Below are 19,530 nucleotides of genomic sequence, written 5' to 3'. Positions count from 1 at the left end.
TTGTGTTTTGTTTTTCATTACGGCTGCGTGATGCAGTCGCTCGCGCTAATGAATTAATAAATAAATAAATAAATAAAGCATCATCACAAGGGCAGAGTGGTATCTCAACACGGCAGCGACATGCAGTCATCCACCCTCACAGTCCTGCTTTTGGGACATCCACAGCTGCTTTTCAGTGCCAGTTCGTCCCTGCTGTGTTAATTCAGGTGGAGTTTCCATTACGCGTGCCACAGCCTTTGATCTCTGCTTTGCTCTGACGTCAGATGTGACGGGACAATCTATATAGATATAAATTCACGTGTTGATTCCGTTAGTTGCATTAAATAGTGGTTATTGTGGATATTTATTGCATTGAGATGTGCCTGTGAGGTCTTGGTGACGTGTGTGCACTGCAGGTCAGTCAGCCAAACTTCCACTGCACCTGCTGCGCTCCGCCCTGCGCTGAGAGTAGACCTGGTTTGAGGTGGCGAGCTTTCAGCGCAACCTCGGCGGGACATTTTCGCACAAAACTTCCACTGCACCAAGCTGAATCTGTGACGCCTCCCCCTGCTGCGCGGCCATGCCTATCTCAGCGCAGCGCGATCTACCAATCTTCCAATCTGACTTTGCACTAGGCTGCGCTGGTCGAAACTTGCATTAGACCAGCTGCGTTACCTTGCGCCACCTGCTGTTGGAGTCAGTCAGATCATTTCCATAGAGTCACTTTGCATCAGCAGCACCATGCTCCAGTGCTCTGGGAGAGTTTATAGTCCTGAGAGTTGAAGACTGGATGACTGACAGCTGTCCTTCATGACAACACAACACAGAAATCCTCCTCATCAAAAACATGACTTTGGTCTCCGTCCTCATCTGGACTCTCCTCTGCTGCTGCTTCACAGGTAAAGTCCAGAGAATCCAACTCCTCTATCAACATCTGTCCCTCTGAAATGAAGCCCACAAAACCATGACTCTGTTTTATCTTTCTGTCTCTGTGTCCTCAGAGTCCAGAGGTCAGGTCACAGTGACTCAGCCTGGAGCAGTGAGATCTGCTGTAGGAGGCTCAGTCACCATCAGATGTAGAGTCAGTCAGAATGTTTATACTAACAGCAATGGGCACTTTTTAGCCTGGTACCAACAGAGAGATGGAGAAAAACCTAAACTCCTCATTTACTGGGCTTCCACTCGAGTATCAGGGATTCCAGGTCATTTTACAGGCAGTGGATCAAACTCTGACTTCACTCTGAGCATCAGTGGAGTCCAGGCTGAAGATGCAGCAGTTTACTACTGTCAAAGTGCTCACTATATCAACAGCAAGTGGGTGTTCACACAGTGAAAAAGCGTCGTACAAAAACCTCCCTCAGTCAAAGTGAACAGAAACTGAACTGACTGCTGCAGCTGGAAGATACTGCAGAGACTGATACAGTTCACTGAGGACACACAAACACACACACACACACACCTCACCAATTCACATTTTTCATTAATATCAAAAGTTTCATAATTTAGTAAAAATCAATCTTTTCATTTAATAGTTTCAGTGATATGACATCATCATCATCATCATCATCACATCATTGCAAACAGAACAGAAAGGACACATAAAGCTGGTCTGAAGCCAAAGAAGCCAAGATTGTGGGAAACACCTCTAATCAAATCAAATATCTTTTCTTCTCCATTTTTTTTTTAATCCGAGAGAGTTTAGGTCATGTTGTTTTTATGATTAACTAAACTGAAGTTTTTTTTTAACCTTAGGTACAACTATAACGGCTGCGTTGGCAAAACCAGATGCAGGTGGAGGAACTGAAAAAAGGGACATGAAATCATCGTTATATGTTACTTAATGAAACCTGTAACTGTGTAAGTTTCACTATGTCATGCTTTTCTTATGAATGCCATTTGAAACCAAGCTGTTACTATGGTTTCATTGTTTAATAACGGCAGTGAACGGAGACATCTTCTGGTCCAAAAGTGTCATTGCAGATGTTTGGATGGGGCCACACACAAAAGTCTCCGCAGGGACATTAGATCAGTTCTTGTTGTACTGTATTTGCATAACTGAGATGCAAAACCCATTACCAGTACTGTCACCAAAAATACCATATTTTCTAATGATCAATTACCACATGTCTAAAAATATTGTTTTGAAGTATTTCACTCTATTTAAAGCAGAAACATTTCACACCGACTCAACTAACACACCCTGTACACTTTGATATCATTATACAGCAAAGTGAAAAGTTAAACATGTATCATCAACATAGAGAGATACCCAGTAAATCTACACACACTCCCGAGCTTTCTCTCTCTCTTTAAATTGTCAACATTAAACTGTCTGTGTCAATAGTGCTGGAATCCACATGTTTAATGTTAAACCACAATAAAGTCACTTTGATCACACAAGTTTATTTCGGTGTTTATCAGTCCTCAACACCTCATCATGTTGTAACAGGACTGATCATGTTTAAATTAATACAACCTCTGACATTTCATAAAGCCCAACCCTGGGTTTTTGAGGATTGCTAATATCCATTACATTAATGTGATTGATCCATTGATAATCAGCATGATGAGATTGATCCCAGTCCCTGTTGGAGTCAGTCAGAGCATTTCCATAGAGAGCCACTTTGCATCAGCAGCACCATGCTCCAGTGCTCTGGGAGAGTTTATAGTCCTGAGACTTGAAGACTGGATGACTGACAGCTGTCCTTCATGACAACACAAGACACAGAAATCCTCCTCATCAAAAACATGACTTTGGTCTCCGTCCTCATCTGGACTCTCCTCTGCTGCTGCTTCACAGGTAAAGTCCAGAGAATCCAACTCCTCTATCAACATCTGTCCCTCTGAAATGAAGCCCACAAAACCATGACTCTGTTTTATCTTTCTGTCTCTGTGTCCTCAGAGTCCAGAGGTCAGGTCACACTGACTCAGCCTGGAGCAGTGAGATCTGCTGTAGGAGGCTCAGTCACCATCAGATGTAGAGTCAGTCAGAATGTTTTTGTTTACAACAACAACCACGTTTTAGCCTGGTACCAACAGAGAGATGGAGAAACACCTAAGCTCCTCATTTACTTTACTTCCACTCGAGTATCAGGGATTCCAGGTCGTTTTACAGGCAGTGGATCAAACTCTGACTTCACTCTGAGCATCAGTGGAGTCCAGGCTGAAGATTCAGCAGTTTACTACTGTCAAGGTCAACACAATATCAACAGCAAGTGGTTGTTCACACAGTGAAAAAGCGTCGTACAAAAACCTCCCTCAGTCAAAGTGAACAGAAACTGAACTGACTGCTGCAGCTGGAAGATACTGAGACTGATAGCATGAGGAGACACACACATGTCTATGAAAGAAACCTACTACTACAACATAAATGTACTTAATTTAACTAATTTAATGGGTAACTCTTTGAGGAAGTCATGGTAAATATATTAATTATCACATGATTCAAACAGGTCGAAACAAGGAGCGAGTAGAAGAATGAAGGAACAACAGTTTTTAGCAGAGAGGAAGGAAACAAACACACAGAGTCAGTCAGCTGGAGCTGTCCTCAACACATCATGTTGTATCATGACTGATCATGTTTAAATTAGTACAACTCATGACATCTCTGAAGGCCTGTAACAACCCAAAAAGTAATAACTGCCAATAACGTAATAATTTTGGCCATTTTAAATGTAATAAAGCCAATGATGCAATAACTTGCCAATAAGCCTTTTGATCCAATAATGTGATACCTTTATTGGCAGGTTACGTTATTGGCCTAGGATTTAAAAAAAACTTTTGACAATTTAACAACTAGTGCCAATAATGTAATATGTATGGCTTATATACTGGTGTGATTATCTACGGTCTCGTACCTATGATCGAATCACACCAGCGCTGATATACAGTACAACAGCACTCCCTCTTGTGTGATATTGCTTAATTGCAGTTCAGATTTTTGTATTGGAAATAAAGTATAATAGTGCCATTCGAGTTCAATACAGTTTTAGATGAGGAATTAATAGTTTTAACAATTTTCTTAAATTAAAAATATAAAAGTGTTTTTCCAGGAAAAATATACCAAAACATGGTGGATTCATTTGACACCTCAACATCCTCAAAGAGAAATTGATTTTATGGTATATACATGGTAAACATGAAAAACTGTCTGTTCACACATGAATATCTATTTGGCTAAAGAGGAGAAAGAGCACAAAGTTAAACAAAAAAACCTAATGAAGGAGAGAGAGAGAGAGAGATGCAAGATAGTACATACCTTAGATGAATAAATATGACGACCATGTCATCCACTATACCTATTTTTGATTAGCAAACAGAACAAAAACTGCAAAGAAGCCTATTATTTCCAAGAACTGCAGTCATATTTATGTATTATTAGATTATCAGGACCAGTTAGTACATTTTTTTAATACTAGGCCAGTAACATAATAAGCAGCCAAAATTACAATAACCTATTATTGGCAAAAAGTGATTACGTTATTGGCTCAAAAGATTTTTTACATTATTGGCAAGTTATTATATTATTGGCTTTATTACATTTAAAATGGCCAAAATTATTACGTTACTGGCATTTATTACATTTTGGGTTGCTACAGGGCCCCTAACCTGGGTTTTTGATTATTTTATACCATTAATTTGATTGATCCATTGACAATCAGCATGGTCAGATTGATCCCAGTCCCTGCTGGAGTCAGTCAGAGCATTTCCATAGAGAGCCACTTTGCATCAGCAGCACCATGCTCCAGTGCTCTGGGAGAGTTTATAGTCCTGAGAGTTGAAGACTGGATGACTGACAGCTGTCCTTCATGACAACACAAGACACAGAAATCCTCCTCATCAAAAACATGACTTTGGTCTCCGTCCTCATCTGGACTCTCCTCTGCTGCTGCTTCACAGGTAAAGTCCAGAGAATCCAACTCCTCTATCAACATCTGTCCCTCTGAAATGAAGCCCACAAAACCATGACTCTGTTTTATCTTTCTGTCTCTGTGTCCTCAGAGTCCAGAGGTCAATACACAGTGACTCAGCCTGGAGCAGTGAGATCTGCTGTAGGAGGCTCAGTCACCATCAACTGTAGAGTCAGTCAGAATGTTCATGTTTACAACAACAACCAACTTTTCTCCTGGTACCAACAGAGAGATGGAGAAAAACCTAAACTCCTCATTTACGGTGCTTCCACTCGAGTATCAGGGATTCCAGGTCATTTTACAGGCAGTGGATCAAATTCTGAATTCACTCTGAGCATCAGTGGAGTCCAGGCTGAAGATGCAGCAGTTTACTATTGTAAGAGTGAACACTACATCAACAGTAAGCATGTGTTCACACAATGAAAAAGCGTCGTACAAAAACCTCCCTCAGTCAAAGTGAACAGAAACTGACCTGACTGTTGCAGCTGGAAGATACTGCAGAGACTGATACAGTTCACTGAGGACACACACACACACACACACACACACACACACACACACACACACACACACACAGTTCCAGTGAATAAGCCCAGTCAGACCATTAACATGTTGGCTCCCTCCAGTAACATCCACAGATACACCTGATTCAATCTTACAACAATGTCCAACGACTGTGTAAATGGCTCTCTACACTGAAGAAACACTGGCACTTTCATGAATATAATGTGTCTGAAACATGTCTGAGACTAGAGAAATGAATTATAGCAATAAATAAAATGTAAAGTAAAGGGGGCCGAAGATTGCACCTTGCGGAACTCCAGAAGTAAATTTGATCATAACAGATGGGTATTTAGCAAGTGAGGAAAAAATAATTAGACAGGTGATGACTGATTAACACTGTGAGACATGAGGAACATGTGCTGTTAATATATTACTACACGAGTCAACAGTACCAGTGGCTGCTTTATATGACAACAAATCCCAGAGTTTTAATCAATCTCCATCAGTATGATTGAATGAGTCAGTTGTTCCAGCAGTGAGGAGGACACAGCATGATGTGTTGAGGACAGCTCCATTTTTTCTTTTTTTTTTCTTTTTTTTCAGATGATATTACTTCTAATCTAAGGGCAGAGGATGTTGTTGTGATGCCATGTAAAGCCCTTTGAGACAAACTGTTTGTAAAAACGGGCTATACAAATAAAATTGCCTTGCCTTGCCCTTGCCTTTAAATATCTTATTTTCCTTCATCAAATATTGAAAAAGTAGCACTGTTGAACTGGTGGCCCTGTTAAAAAGAGAGCCACACTGAGACCTGCAAGTGAGTGAAGACTTAGTGGATATCACTCTATGCTGATGATAACCAACTTTATTTTGTGTTTCCCCAAAGAGACTTGGCACATTTCTCTCTGCCGAAAAGAAAAGAAAAGAAAAGTAGTTGACCAGTCCTGTTTTATTTTAAGGCTACCAATGTATTAATTGAAAAATATAAAAAGTAAAAGAAAAAAAATCAATAATAAACACACATTTGGAACAACCAAATATTTTGTATATACAAATCAGTGGAGGGATCAATCAAGAGGCGTTTCATTTCACTGAGAACGTATTATATTCTGTTGATGTCATAAAAACCAAAGACTGAATCAAAATGTACTTCATGGAAAGTTCTTTATTTTTCAAGAAATAGTGAAATTACAAACATGAGAGAAAACTGTCAAATGCATCAGAGAGAAAGAAAAAACATGAGAATAAAAGAAAAAGAGAGAGTGTTAGAGAGAACAGAGTAAAACCAGTATGAGAGTCCCAGTGAGTCAGCTGAGGACTAAGGACACTGGTCTCTCCTCAGAGTCTCTGAGACCAGAGTCTGGGAGCCCTGGGTGGCCTCACAGGTCACAGAGCCCAGCTTCCTCCACTGGTCTGCAGGGAGCCTCAGGGTGCTGCTCCAGCTGTAGAGGCCGTCCTTCCCCAGCACCACGGGGCTCCTGCTCTCCTCCCAGCTGCTGCTGCTGCTGCCGTCCACCTTCCAGACCAGACTCCAGTCTGAGGGGAAGCCCTTGTTGGCCAGGCACATGAGCGTGGCCTTCCCCTGCTGCTGCAGCTCCTCACTGGAGGGGGGCAGCACCGTCAGGGTGGGACGGGTATCACCTAGGAGACACAGACCATAAACTGTCAATCCAACAGCAGCCACTTGGACACCTTTACTGTGTGAGATCTGGATTTGTCCTTTAAGGAGTTTCTGTCAGATGTTTTTCGGCTCCACCAGTCACTCACTCACACATTGTTTCACTTCCCTTTAAGAAGCCTCTCATGCACATCAGCACAGAGACAATCATCATACAATTTAAGCTGAAACATATCAAACTACACTAGAAATACATTAAGTTCATTTCAGAAACATTTATACATTTTCCGTAGTAATGTAGGTATAAAATCTTCACATTACGTGAGTTTGATTTTCAGGTTAAACACAAACAGATTCATCAAATAATCTGACAACCATCAAATGTTCCCCGAGTGGAAAACACTCATCATTGAACAAACTCTTGAAATGAATTTAAACAACACTGGAATCAGTGAATCACAAAATGAAAAGTATCACAAGTATCAAATGCTCATCTACAGAAAATGAATCCGGATTTACCTTTTTCAGATTGTAAGGTAAGTTTGAAGTGTATTCTTTTTTTTTTCAAAATTCATTAAAAATCAAATGACTTTTGATCATTTCTAAAGTTCAAATTCAATTCAATCATGACAGGCACGAGAAAAGAAAAGTTTAGAAAAGCACCCCTGCATTTAACTCCATGATTAAGAAGCAGAAATGAAAACACAAATACAAAAATTCAATTAATAAAACAAAATCATTTTTATCTGCAAAAACATAAAGAATTGCAATTTGAAAGATATCGATTTACCATATAACTCGTAAATATTTTTGCAGAAACTTACTTCCAACATCCAATCTGGTTCCTCCACCAAAAGGCCACCACAGTGATACCAAGCCATTGAGCCATCGTACAAAAACCTTATTATACTGATCTAAATCTACAAGATTTCATCATGAAATTATATTTTTCCCTTATTTTTTATAATCTTTATAAATAATTTAAATTGAACATTTTTGAATTCTTAAAACAAATATTTTCAATTTTGTAAAGAATGAATAAAAACACAGTTCATAATTCAGTTTCGTCATTTTAACATCTAACAAATAAAAATTCAGGAATATATCATTAATAGAACTAGAAAATCTTAACTTACTTCCAACATCCAGTCTGGTTCCTCCACCAAAAGTCCACCACAGTGATACAAAGTCATTGAGCCCTCGTACAAAAACCTCTCACTGTAGAGACACGGCTCTCTGACTCTGATACACTTAACTTAATCTATAAGTTTCCATTGTAAAACTTTGACATAAAAATTTTATATTCCTGTCCTTATCGTTTATCCACTTTATTTTACATACAATTTATTTAAAGAGACTTATTTACTTATTTTGAAAAGAATAAATGTTTTTTGAGTCAAAAATTTTAAAGTATCACCATTCTAAAAAAAAGTCTACAATTTATTTTTCTCAGTCTAGGATCTAACAAATGAAAAGTAAGCAAAAAAAAAATTCTTTAAACTATATAATTTTAACTTACTTCCAACATCCAGTCTGGTTCCTCCACCGAACGTGTACCACAGTGATACAAAGTCATTGAGCCGTCGTATAAAAACCTCTCACTGTAGAGACACGGCTCTGTGACTCTGAAACAAACAAACTCACCAGAATTGGTCTGTTGTAGGCAACTGATGTGAAAAATGACAACAACACAGTACAATGAGTACAAATGAAAAGTCATGATTAAAATGTTTATTGCAGCTTCATTATGCATTTGAGTTTGGCGTCAAGACTCCAACTTCATCACTTCAGAGAATAGGATTTCATTAAAGTAAATGGGAGTGATGAGCGAATATCTTAACCCGGAGCCTAGAGGTGGATGCTGGGGTGGTGGTGGGGCAGAAATAGGGTAGAGCTGTGTAATGCTGCTGTGTCATGGACAGGGAAAGAGGACAATGGGTAAGTCACCCATCCCAAATTGGGAGGCTGTGTATGATTGTGTGAGTTATGTCATGTGAGTGAAGCAGCGCAGCTCAAGTTTGCTGCCTGAACTAGTTCACATTTGTTAAATTAGGGAAAAAATATCTAAATTTTACAAAAATGTTTTAAGACATGAGAAAATATACCTGAAGTAAAACAAGCTCAAACAAATGAAACCTAAACAACATTACAAATAGGAATTAACAATTCCTGATCAATATACTCCATTGATAAACAGCATGATCAGATTGGTCCCAGTCCCTGGTGGAGTCAGTCAGAGCATTTCCATAGAGAGCCACTTTGCATCAGCAGCACCATGCTCCAGTGCTCTGGGAGAGTTTATAGTCCTGAGAGTTGAAGACTGGATGACTGACAGCTGTCCTTCATGACAACACAAGACACAGAAATCCTCCTCATCAAAAACATGACTTTGGTCTCCGTCCTCATCTGGACTCTCCTCTGCTGCTGCTTCACAGGTAAAGTCCAGAGAATCCAACTCCTCTATCAACATCTGTCCCTCTGAAATGAAGCCCACAAAACCATGACTCTGTTTTATCTTTCTGTCTCTGTGTCCTCAGAGTCCAGAGGTCAGGTCACAGTGACTCAGCCTGGAGCAGTGAGATCTGCTGTAGGAGGCTCAGTCACCATCAGATGTAGAACCAGTCAGGATGTTTACAGCTACCGTTTATCCTGGTACCAACAGAGAGATGGAGAAAAACCCAAACTCCTCATTTACTCCACTTCCACTCGAGCATCAGGGATTCCAGATTGTTTTACAGGCAGTGGATCAAACTCTGACTTCGCTCTGAGCATCAGTGGAGTCCAGGCTGAAGATGCAGCAGTTTACTACTGTCAGGGTGAATTCTATTACAGCAGTCAGTATGTGTTCACACAGTGAAAAAAGCATCATACAAAAACCTCCCTCAGTCAAAGTGAACAGAAACTGAACTGACTGCTGCAGCTGGAAGATATTACAGAGACTGATACAGTTCACTGAGGACACACACACACACAGGGAGGTTTTTGTTCGACGCTTTTTCACTGTGTGAACAACCACTTGCTGTTGATATTGTGAGCACTCTGACAGTAGTAAACTGCTGCATCTTCGGCCTGGACTCCACTGATGCTCAGAGTGAAGTCAGAGTTTGATCCACTGCCTGTAAAACGACCTGGAATCCCTGATGCTCGAGTGGAAGCAAAGTAAATGAGGAGTTTAGGTTTTTCTCCATCTCTCTGTTGGTACCAGGCTAAAATGTGGTTGTTTCTCCAAACATGAACATCCTGACTGACCCTACAGTTGATGGTGACTGAGCCTCCTACAGCAGATCTCACTGCTCCAGGCTGAGTCACTGTGACCTGACCTCTGGACTCTGAGGAAACAGAGACAGAAAGACAAAACAGAGTCATGGTTTTGTGGGCTTCATTTCAGAGGGACAGATGTTGATAGAGGAGTTGGATTCTCTGGACTTTACCTGTGAAGCAGCAGCAGAGGAGAGTCCAGATGAGGACGGAGACCAAAGTCATGTTTTTGATGAGGAGGATTTCTGTGTCTTGTGTTGTCATGAAGGACAGCTGTCAGCCATCCAGTCTTCAACTCTCAGGACTATAAACTCTCCCAGAGCACTGGAGCATGGTGCTGCTGATGCAAAGTGGTTCTCTATGGAAATGCTATGGAAACCCCCCCCCCCCCCCCCCCCCAAAAAAAAAACCCAGTAGCTATCCACTGAAGACATGCCTGTAACTAAACATCCATTTTGTTGTTTGAGTGCTTTGAGAGAAATATTGTAAATAAATAACACAACTTTCATCTAAAAATATCAAACAGGAATTATTTGATATCGTCATATACCGATGATACTCTGCTATATATTTCTAATCAATTACCTTGTTCAGCATTTAATGCTTTAGAAGTTGTTGAGTCCCTCTCAGTGAACTTTGTCCTAGATTACTGAGAACAATTACAGATTTCTGTATGGAACGCTTTGATTTAAAATATTGACATATATTTATAAAAACTGTTATTCCTTCATCTTTGTACTCACACCTTGCTTACACTTGCTTTAGGAAAACGTGGCTAACTATATTTTTATCACATGACTCAGTAACTTACTTATTAAAGGACATTACAAATACATTTATGTTGTAGTAGTAGTTTGCTTTCATATATTTATGTATATATAAAAGTGTGTGTGTGTGTGTGTGTGTGTGTGTGTGTGTGTGTGCGTGTGTGCGTGCGTGCGTGCGTGCGTGCGTGCGTGCGTGCGTGTGTGTGTGTGTGTGTTACGGCCGAAGGGGGTTCGGCCTTGTCTGTGTCTCTCTCCCTGTCCTTGTTCCCTCCACAGCTCCACCCAGGTCTCCTGGTCCGCAGAGTTAAAACCCTGCAGCAGACACTGGAAGGGGGGCAGTGCTGGGGACTGCTGGGCTTGCCTGCCTCCCATATTGGCTTTTGTTTGTTTTAGTTGATGTGTACTTGTTTGTATCGCTTTTATGTTTTTGTATTAAATCTCCTTTTAGTTAATTTAGTGCCTGTGTGTTTGGGGTCATTGCTTGGGTCCATTGTTATGCCCCTCTGGGCCAACGACGTTCTGGGGCGTAACAATTGGGGGCTCGTCCGGGATGCGAACAACCATGAGGTGAAGTAAAGGTTTGTAGCTGTTGTGTGATGTAGAAGTCTTCTTTGCAAGATGGTTTGTGATTTTATTGCCTGTCTGTGTTTACTTGAAAGTTCCCTGTAAGGTAGTCGTCGGGCAGAGAGAGACTCTTGCCACTTTGTTATTTTGCCTTTCTTATTTTTGGTGGTGAAACCTGGGTGTGGGTACGTTTTCTGTGTGGCAGTGGACCTTGCCTTGGTCCATTGTTCACTGGCAGAGTTCAACGTTTAAAGAAGCCTCCTGGGAAGCCACTGAAGACTAGATAGTTAACCATATCACAGGGTGTCTCTCCACGTCACTTTTCTCCAGAGTTGCACAGCAGCATAATCACAATCTCTTGTGGGTCGACTCTACCTCTAGTTTCATCTGGATTCTTTGTGTTAAATAGTAACAGTAACATCTGGTATGTGACTTTTTGTGTGGTACCTGCACAGTACGTTCGTTGGGTCGTTTGGTTGCAGCTTAGGTGTAAGTTGGCAACATTTTGTGTAGCAGTGGCTACTGTGTGACCTCTTTTGTGTTGTGCTGTTGCAGTCCACTTTCAGTTGAGTCACTTGTGTGTTACTGGTTGCTTAGTTGTGGCTTTGTTGGGCCTTGTGTTTGTCACTCCATAGATCAGTGGATCTTTGAGTGATGGAGTTGACTTGGTGAATTATAAGGTCTGTGTCTGTTGGTTAATGGCAGACTGCTTGGTGGCCATTTTGTGTCGTCGCAGTGGCAGTTCACTTTTTTTGTTTGGGTCTTTGTGTGTCGCTAGATAGCAACTACTTTGTGTGACCCATTAGTTTGTGGCTGCACTCGATTTTGTTTGGTCACCTGCAGTATCGTCTAAGTAATTAACCTTAATTTTCGTTTGTCCTGACAGCAGTCCCAGGGTTTACTTTCTGATGTGTTTTTTTGTGTATTTTTGTTTGAGTTGAGGCCAGGTTCAGTCGTCCCTTTTGTGTACAATGTTGCAATGAATAAATGGTATGGTATTTTTAGAAAAATATTATTCATTGTCTTAAGGGGGGTGGGGGGGGGGGGGTGTTACGGCCGAAGGGGGTTCGGCCTTGTCTGTGTCTCTCTCCCTGTCCTTGTTCCCTCCACAGCTCCACCCAGGTCTCAATCAGCCAAACGAGGCTCACCTGGTCCGCAGAGTTAAAACCCTGCAGCTGACACTGGAAGGGGGGGCAGTGCTGGGGACTGCTGGGCCAACGAAGTTCTGGGGCGTAACAGTGTGTGTGTGTGTGTGTGTGTCCTCGGTGAACTGTATCAGTCTCTGCAGTATCTTCCAGCTGCAGCAGTCAGTTCAGTTTCTGTTCACTTTGACTGAGGGAAGTTTTTGTACGACGCTTTTTCACTGTGTGAACACAGGACCACTGTGATAACTCTGACAGTTGTAAACTGCTGCATCTTCGGCCTGGACTCCACTGATGCTCAGAGTGAAGTCAGAGTTTGATCCACTGCCTGTAAAACGACCTGGAATCCCTGATGCTCGAGTGGAAGCACGATAAATGAGGAGTTTATGTTTTTCTCCATCTCTCTGTTGGTACCAGGCTAAATGGTGCCCGTTGCTGTCAGCATAAACATTCTGACTGACTCTACATCTGATGGTGACTGAGCCTCCTACAGCAGATCTCACTGCTCCAGGCTGAGTCAGTGTGACCTGACCTCTGGACTCTGAGGACACAGAGACAGAAAGATAAAACAGAGTCATGGTTTTGTGGGCTTCATTTCAGAGGGACAGATGTTGATAGAGGAGTTGGATTCTCTGGACTTTACCTGTGAAGCAGCAGCAGAGGAGAGTCCAGATGAGGACGGAGACCAAAGTCATGTTTTTGATGAGGAGGATTTCTGTGTCTTGTGTTGTCATGAAGGACAGCTGTCAGTCATCCAGTCTTCAACTCTCAGGACTATAAACTCTCCCAGAGCACTGGAGCATTGTGCTGCTGATGCAAAGTGGCTCTATGGAAATGCTCTGACTGACTAACTCTTCTCATTCTGCTCTCAGCTCTTAGTTCTGTCTTTTTCTCTCGCATGTTTGTTCATTTTCTCTAACATTTGTAATTTTACCATTTCCAGAAAATAATCATCTGTTAATCAAATTATTCCAGAAATATAAAGTCATGCATCATCAGCATAGAGAGATAATCAGTGAATCTGCACACTCTCCAGCTCTCTCACTCTGCCTGTCTAGAAATTGTCAAAATTATACTGTCTGTGTCAATAGTGCTGGAGACTTCTACTGATGTTGACTTGTTTAATGTTTCATCACAATAAATTCACTTTCATAACACACATTAATTTCAGTGTTTTATCAGTTCTCAACACTTCATCATGTTGTATCAGGACTGACCATGTTTAAATTAATACAACCTCTGACATTTCAGAAGGCCCAACCCTGGGTTTTTGACGGTTTCTAATATTTATTCCATTAATGTCATTGATTCAGTGATAATCAAACTGATCCCAGTCCCTGTTGGAGTCAGTCAGAGCATTTCCATAGAGAGCCACTTTGCATCAGCAGCACCATGCTCCAGTGCTCTGGGAGAGTTTATAGTCCTGAGAGTTGAAGACTGGATGACTGACAGCTGTCCTTCATGACAACACAAGACACAGAAATCCTCCTCATCAAAAACATGACTTTGGTCTCCGTCCTCATCTGGACTCTCCTCTGCTGCTGCTTCACAGGTAAAGTCCAGAGAATCCAACTCCTCTATCAACATCTGTCCCTCTGAAATGAAGCCCACAAAACCATGACTCTGTTTTATCTTTCTGTCTCTGTGTCCTCAGAGTCCAAAGGTCAGGTCACAGTGACTCAGCCTGGAGCAGTGAGATCTGCTGTAGGAGGCTCAGTCACCATCAGATGTAGAACCAGTCAGAATGTTCGCGTTTGGAGCAACAACCAACTTTTCTCCTGGTACCAACAGAGAGATGGAGAAAAACCTAAACTCCTCATTTACTTTGCTACCACTCGAGCATCAGGGATTCCAGGTCATTTTTCTGGCAGTGGATCAAACTCTGACTTCACTCTGAGCATCAGTGGAGTCCAGGCTGAAGATGCAGCAGTTTACTACTGTCAGGGTGCTCACTACATCAACAGTCAGTATGTGTTCACACAGTGAAAAAGCGTTGTACAAAAACCTCCCTCAGTCAAACAGAACAGAAACTGAACTGACTGCTGCAGCTGGAAGATACTGCAGAGACTGATACAGTTCACTGAGTACACACACACAAACACACACACACACACACACACACACACACACACACACACACACACACACACAGTTCCAGTGAAGAACCTGATCTAATCTTACAACAATGTCCAACGACTGTGTAAAAGGCTCTGTACACTGAAGCCTCATATCTACAATGGCACAAGTGTTTTCTGTAATAGAAACACTGGCACTTTCATGAATATAATGTGTCTGAAACATGTCTGAGACTTTCTGATCTAACATCTACTACTGGTAGAGAAATGAATCATAGCAATTAATAAAATATAAAGTAAAGGGGGCCGAGGATTGCACCTTGCGGAACTCCAGAAGTAAATTTGATGAAGGAACATGAGGAACATGTGCTGTTAATATATTACTACACGAGTCAACAGTACCAGTGGCTGCTTTATATGACAACAAATCCCAGAGTTTTAATCAATCTCCATCAGTATGATTGAATGAGTCAGTTGTTCCAGCAGTGAGGAGGACACAGCATGATGTGTTGAGGACAGCTCCATTTTTTCTTTTTTTTTCTTCTTTTTTTTCAGATGATATTACTTCTAATCTAAGGGCAGAGGATGTTGTTGTGATGCCATGTAAAGCCCTTTGAGGCAAATTGTTTGTAAAAACGGGCTATACAAATAAAATTGCCTTGCCTTGCCCTTGCCTTTAAATATCTTATTTTCCTTCATCAAATATTGAAAAAAGTAGCACTGTTGAACTGGTGGCCCTGTTAAAAAGAGAGCCACACTGAGAGCTGCAAGTGAGTGAAGACTTAGTGGATATCACTCTATGCTGATGATAACCAACTTTATTTTGTGTTTCCCCGAAGAGACTTGGCACATTTCTCTCTGCCGAAAAAAATAAAGTAGTTGACCAGTCCTGTTTCATTTCAAGGCTACCAATGTATTAATTGAAATACATAAAAAGTAAAAGAAAAAAAATCAATAATAAACACACATTTGGAACAAACAAATATGTTGTGTATACAAATCAGTGGAGGGATCAATCAAGAGGCGTTTCATTTCACTGAGTACGTATTATATTCTGTTGATGTTATAAAAACCAAAGACAGAATCAAAATGTACTTCATGGAAAGTTCTTTATTTTTCAAGAAATAGTGAAATTACAAACATGAGAGAAAACTGTCAAATGCATCAGAGAGAAAGAAAAAACATGAGAATAAAAGAAAAAGAGAGAGTGTTAGAGAGAACAGAGTAAAACAAGGACGACAGTCCCAGTGAGTCAGCTCAGGACTAAGGACACTGGTCTCTCCTCAGTGTCTCTGAGACCAGAGGCTGGCAGCCCTGGGTGGCCTCACAGGTCACAGAGCCCAGCTTCCTCCACTGGTCTGCAGGGAGCCTCAGGGTGCTGCTCCAGCTGTAGAGGCCGTCCTTCCCCAGCACCACGGGGCTCCTGCTCTCCTCCCAGCTGCTGCTGCTGCTGCTGCCGTCCACCTTCCAGACCAGACTCCAGTCTGAGGGGAAGCCCTTGTTGGCCAGGCACATGAGCGTGGCCTTCCCCTGCTGCTGCAGCTCCTCACTGGAGGGGGGCAGCACCGTCAGGGTGGGACGGGTATCACCTAGGAGACACAGACCATAAACTGTCAATCCAACAGCAGCCACTTGGACACCTTTACTGTGTGAGAGCTGGTTTAGTCCTTTAAGGAGTTTCTGTCAGATGTTTTTCTGCTCCACCAGTCACTCACTCACACATTGTTTCACTTCCCTCCAAGAAGCCTCTCATGCACATCAGCACAGAGACAATCATCATACAGTTTGACCTGAAACACAGCAACATTTATACATTTTCCGTAGTAATGTAGGTATAAAATCTTCACATTACGTGAGTTTGATTTTCAGGTGAAACACAAACAGATTCATCAAATAATCTGACAACTATCAAATGTTCCCTGAGTAGAAAACACTCATCATTGAACAAACTCTTGAAATGAATTTAAACAACACTGGAAACAGTGAATCACAAAATGTATCAAATGCTCATCTACAGAAAATGAATCCGAATTTACCTTTTTCAGATCGTAAGATAAGTTTGAAATGTTTTTTTTTTTTAGAATTTATTAAAAAATCTAATGACTTTTGACCATTTCTAAAGTTCAAATTCAATTCAATCATGACAGGCACGAGAAAAGAAAAGTTTAGAAAAGCACCCCTGCATTAAACTCCATGATCAAGTAGCAGAAAAGAAAACACAAATACAAAAATTCAATTAATAAAACAAAATCATTTTTATCTGCCAAAACATAAAGAACTGCAATTTAAAAGATATCAATTTACCATATAACTCTTAAATATTTTTGCAGAGACTCACTTCCAACGTCCAATCTGGTTCCTCCACCAAAAGTCCACCACAGTGATACCAAGCCATTGAGCCATCGTACAAAAACCTTATTATACTGATCTAAATCTACAAGATTTCATCATGAAATTATATTTTCCCCTTATTTTTTATAATCTTTATGAATAATTTGAATTGAACATTTTTGAATTCTTAAGACAAATATTTTCAATAATGAAAAAAATGAATAAAAACACAGTTATAAATTTAGTTTCGTCATTTTAACATCTAACAAATAAAAATTCAGGAATATATCATTAATAGAACTAGAAAATCTTAACTTACTTCCAACATCCAGTCTGGTTCCTCCACCAAAAGTCCACCACAGTGATACAAAGTCATTGAGCCGTCGTACAAAAACCTCTCACTGTAGAAACACGGCTCTCTGACTCTTATACACTTAATCTATAAGTTTGCATTGTAAAACTTTGACATAAAATGTTCTACAATTTGCTATTTCTTTTTGTTAATTTAGGATCTAATAAAAATTAAGCAAAAATAATTCTTAAAACAATAAAATCTTTACTTACTTCCAACATCCAGTCTGGTTCCTCCACCGAACGTGTACCACAGTGATACAAAGTCATTGAGCCGTCGTACAAAAACCTCTCACTGTAAAGACACGGCTCTCTGACTCTGAAACAAACAAACTCACCAGAATTAGTTGGTTTGAATTGTTTTCACAGCTGATGTGCACAGTAGGATTAGGATTTTTAATATATATTTCATTTCTTATTTCTAAGGAAAGAAATATCAAGATTTTGCAAAAAAAAAAAGGGATGAATAATTACATTTGATAATTGATTATGGGAAAATATATTTGGCATAAAAGAAGCTCAAACACATGAATCTATAAGAATTAGCACTTCCTGATCAATACTCTGATCACGTGATTGATCCATTGATAATCAGCATGATGAGATTGATCCCAGTCCCTGTTGGAGTCAGTCAGAGCATTTCCATAGAGAGCCACTTTGCATCAGCAGCACCATGCTCCAGTGCTCTGGGAGAGTTTATAGTCCTGAGAGTTGAAGACTGGATGACTGACAGCTGTCCTTCATGACAACACAAGACACAGAAATCCTCCTCATCAAAAACATGACTTTGGTCTCCGTCCTCATCTGGACTCTCCTCTGCTGCTGCTTCACAGGTAAAGTCCAGAGAATCCAACTCCTCTATCAACATCTGTCCCTCTGAAATGAAGCCCACAAAACCATGACTCTGTTTTATCTTTCTGTCTCTGTGTCCTCAGAGTCCAGAGGTCAGGTCACAGTGACTCAGCCTGGAGCAGTGAGATCTGCTGTAGGAGGCTCAGTCACCATCAGATGTAGAGTCAGTCAGAATGTTTATAACAACAACTTACACCATTTCCACTGGTACCAACAGAGAGATGGAGAAAAACCTAAACTCCTCATTTACTACGCTTCCACTCGAGCATCAGGGATTCCAGGTCATTTTACAGGCAGTGGATCAAACTCTGACTTCGCTCTGAGCATCAGTGGAGTCCAGGCTGAAGATGCAGCAGTTTACTACTGTAAGAGTCAACACTACATCAACAGCAAGTGGGTGTTCACACAGTGAAAAAGCGTCGTACAAAAACCTCCTTCAGTCAAAGTGAACAGAAACTGAACTGACTGCTGCAGCTGGAAGATACTGCAGAGACTGATACAGTTCACTGAGGACACACACACACAGTTCCAGTGAAGAAGCCCAGTCAGACCATTAACATGACAACTACATTCAGTAGAGTTGGCTCCCTCCAGTAACATCCACACATAGTACACCTGATTTAATCTTACAACAATGTCCAACGACTGTGTAAAATGCTCTGTACACTGAAGCCTCATATCTACAATGGCACAAGTTTTTTTCTGTAGTAGAAACACTGGCACTTTCATGAATATAATGTGTCTGAACCATGTCTGAGACTTTCTAATCGAACATCTATTACTGGTAGAGAAATTAATCATAGCAATAAATAAAATGTAAAGTAAACGGGGCCAAGGATTGCACCTTTTTTTCTTTTTACAGATCAGATCAGATCATTTTACAGATGATATTACTTTAAATATCTTATTTTCCTTCATCAAATATTGAAAAGAGTAGCACTGTTGAACTGGTGGCCCTGTTAAAAAGAGAGCCACACTGAGACCTGCAAGTGAGTGAAGACTTAGTGGATATCACTCTACACTGATGATAACCAACTTTATTTTGTCTTTCCCCAAAGAGACTTGGCACATTTCTCTCTGCGGAAAAAAAAAAGTATTATACCAGTCCTGTTTCATTTCAAGGCTACTAATGTATTAATTGAAAAATATAAAAAGTAAAAGAAAAAAAATCAATAATAA

The 19,530-nt window shown here is 40.7% G+C and overlaps 2 pseudogenes across 2 annotated transcripts; both read right to left on the bottom strand.

Annotated features, from left to right (window-relative positions):
- Window positions 1–6,546: 6,546 nt before the first annotated feature.
- Window positions 6,547–10,549, bottom strand: LOC146978137 (immunoglobulin kappa light chain pseudogene; annotated as a pseudogene). The gene is made up of 3 exons (XR_015037014.1): window positions 10,443–10,549; window positions 10,013–10,340; window positions 6,547–7,090 (listed from the first exon to the last, which is right to left on the bottom strand). The product of XR_015037014.1 is annotated as an immunoglobulin kappa light chain pseudogene (transcript).
- Window positions 10,550–15,910: 5,361 nt separating this feature from the next.
- LOC146978136 (Ig kappa-b4 chain C region pseudogene) lies at window positions 15,911–17,505 on the bottom strand (annotated as a pseudogene). The gene is made up of 2 exons (XR_015037045.1): window positions 17,468–17,505; window positions 15,911–16,406 (listed from the first exon to the last, which is right to left on the bottom strand). The product of XR_015037045.1 is annotated as an Ig kappa-b4 chain C region pseudogene (transcript).
- Window positions 17,506–19,530: the final 2,025 nt, after the last annotated feature.

The sequence above is a fragment of the Trachurus japonicus genome, chromosome 11, assembly GCF_045865225.1.
Source record: "Trachurus japonicus isolate A0001 chromosome 11, Traja_1.0".
NCBI lineage: Eukaryota > Metazoa > Chordata > Actinopteri > Carangiformes > Carangidae > Trachurus > Trachurus japonicus.
Note: the sequence above shows the minus strand (reverse complement) of the source record. Positions and strands in the feature narration are given on the sequence as shown.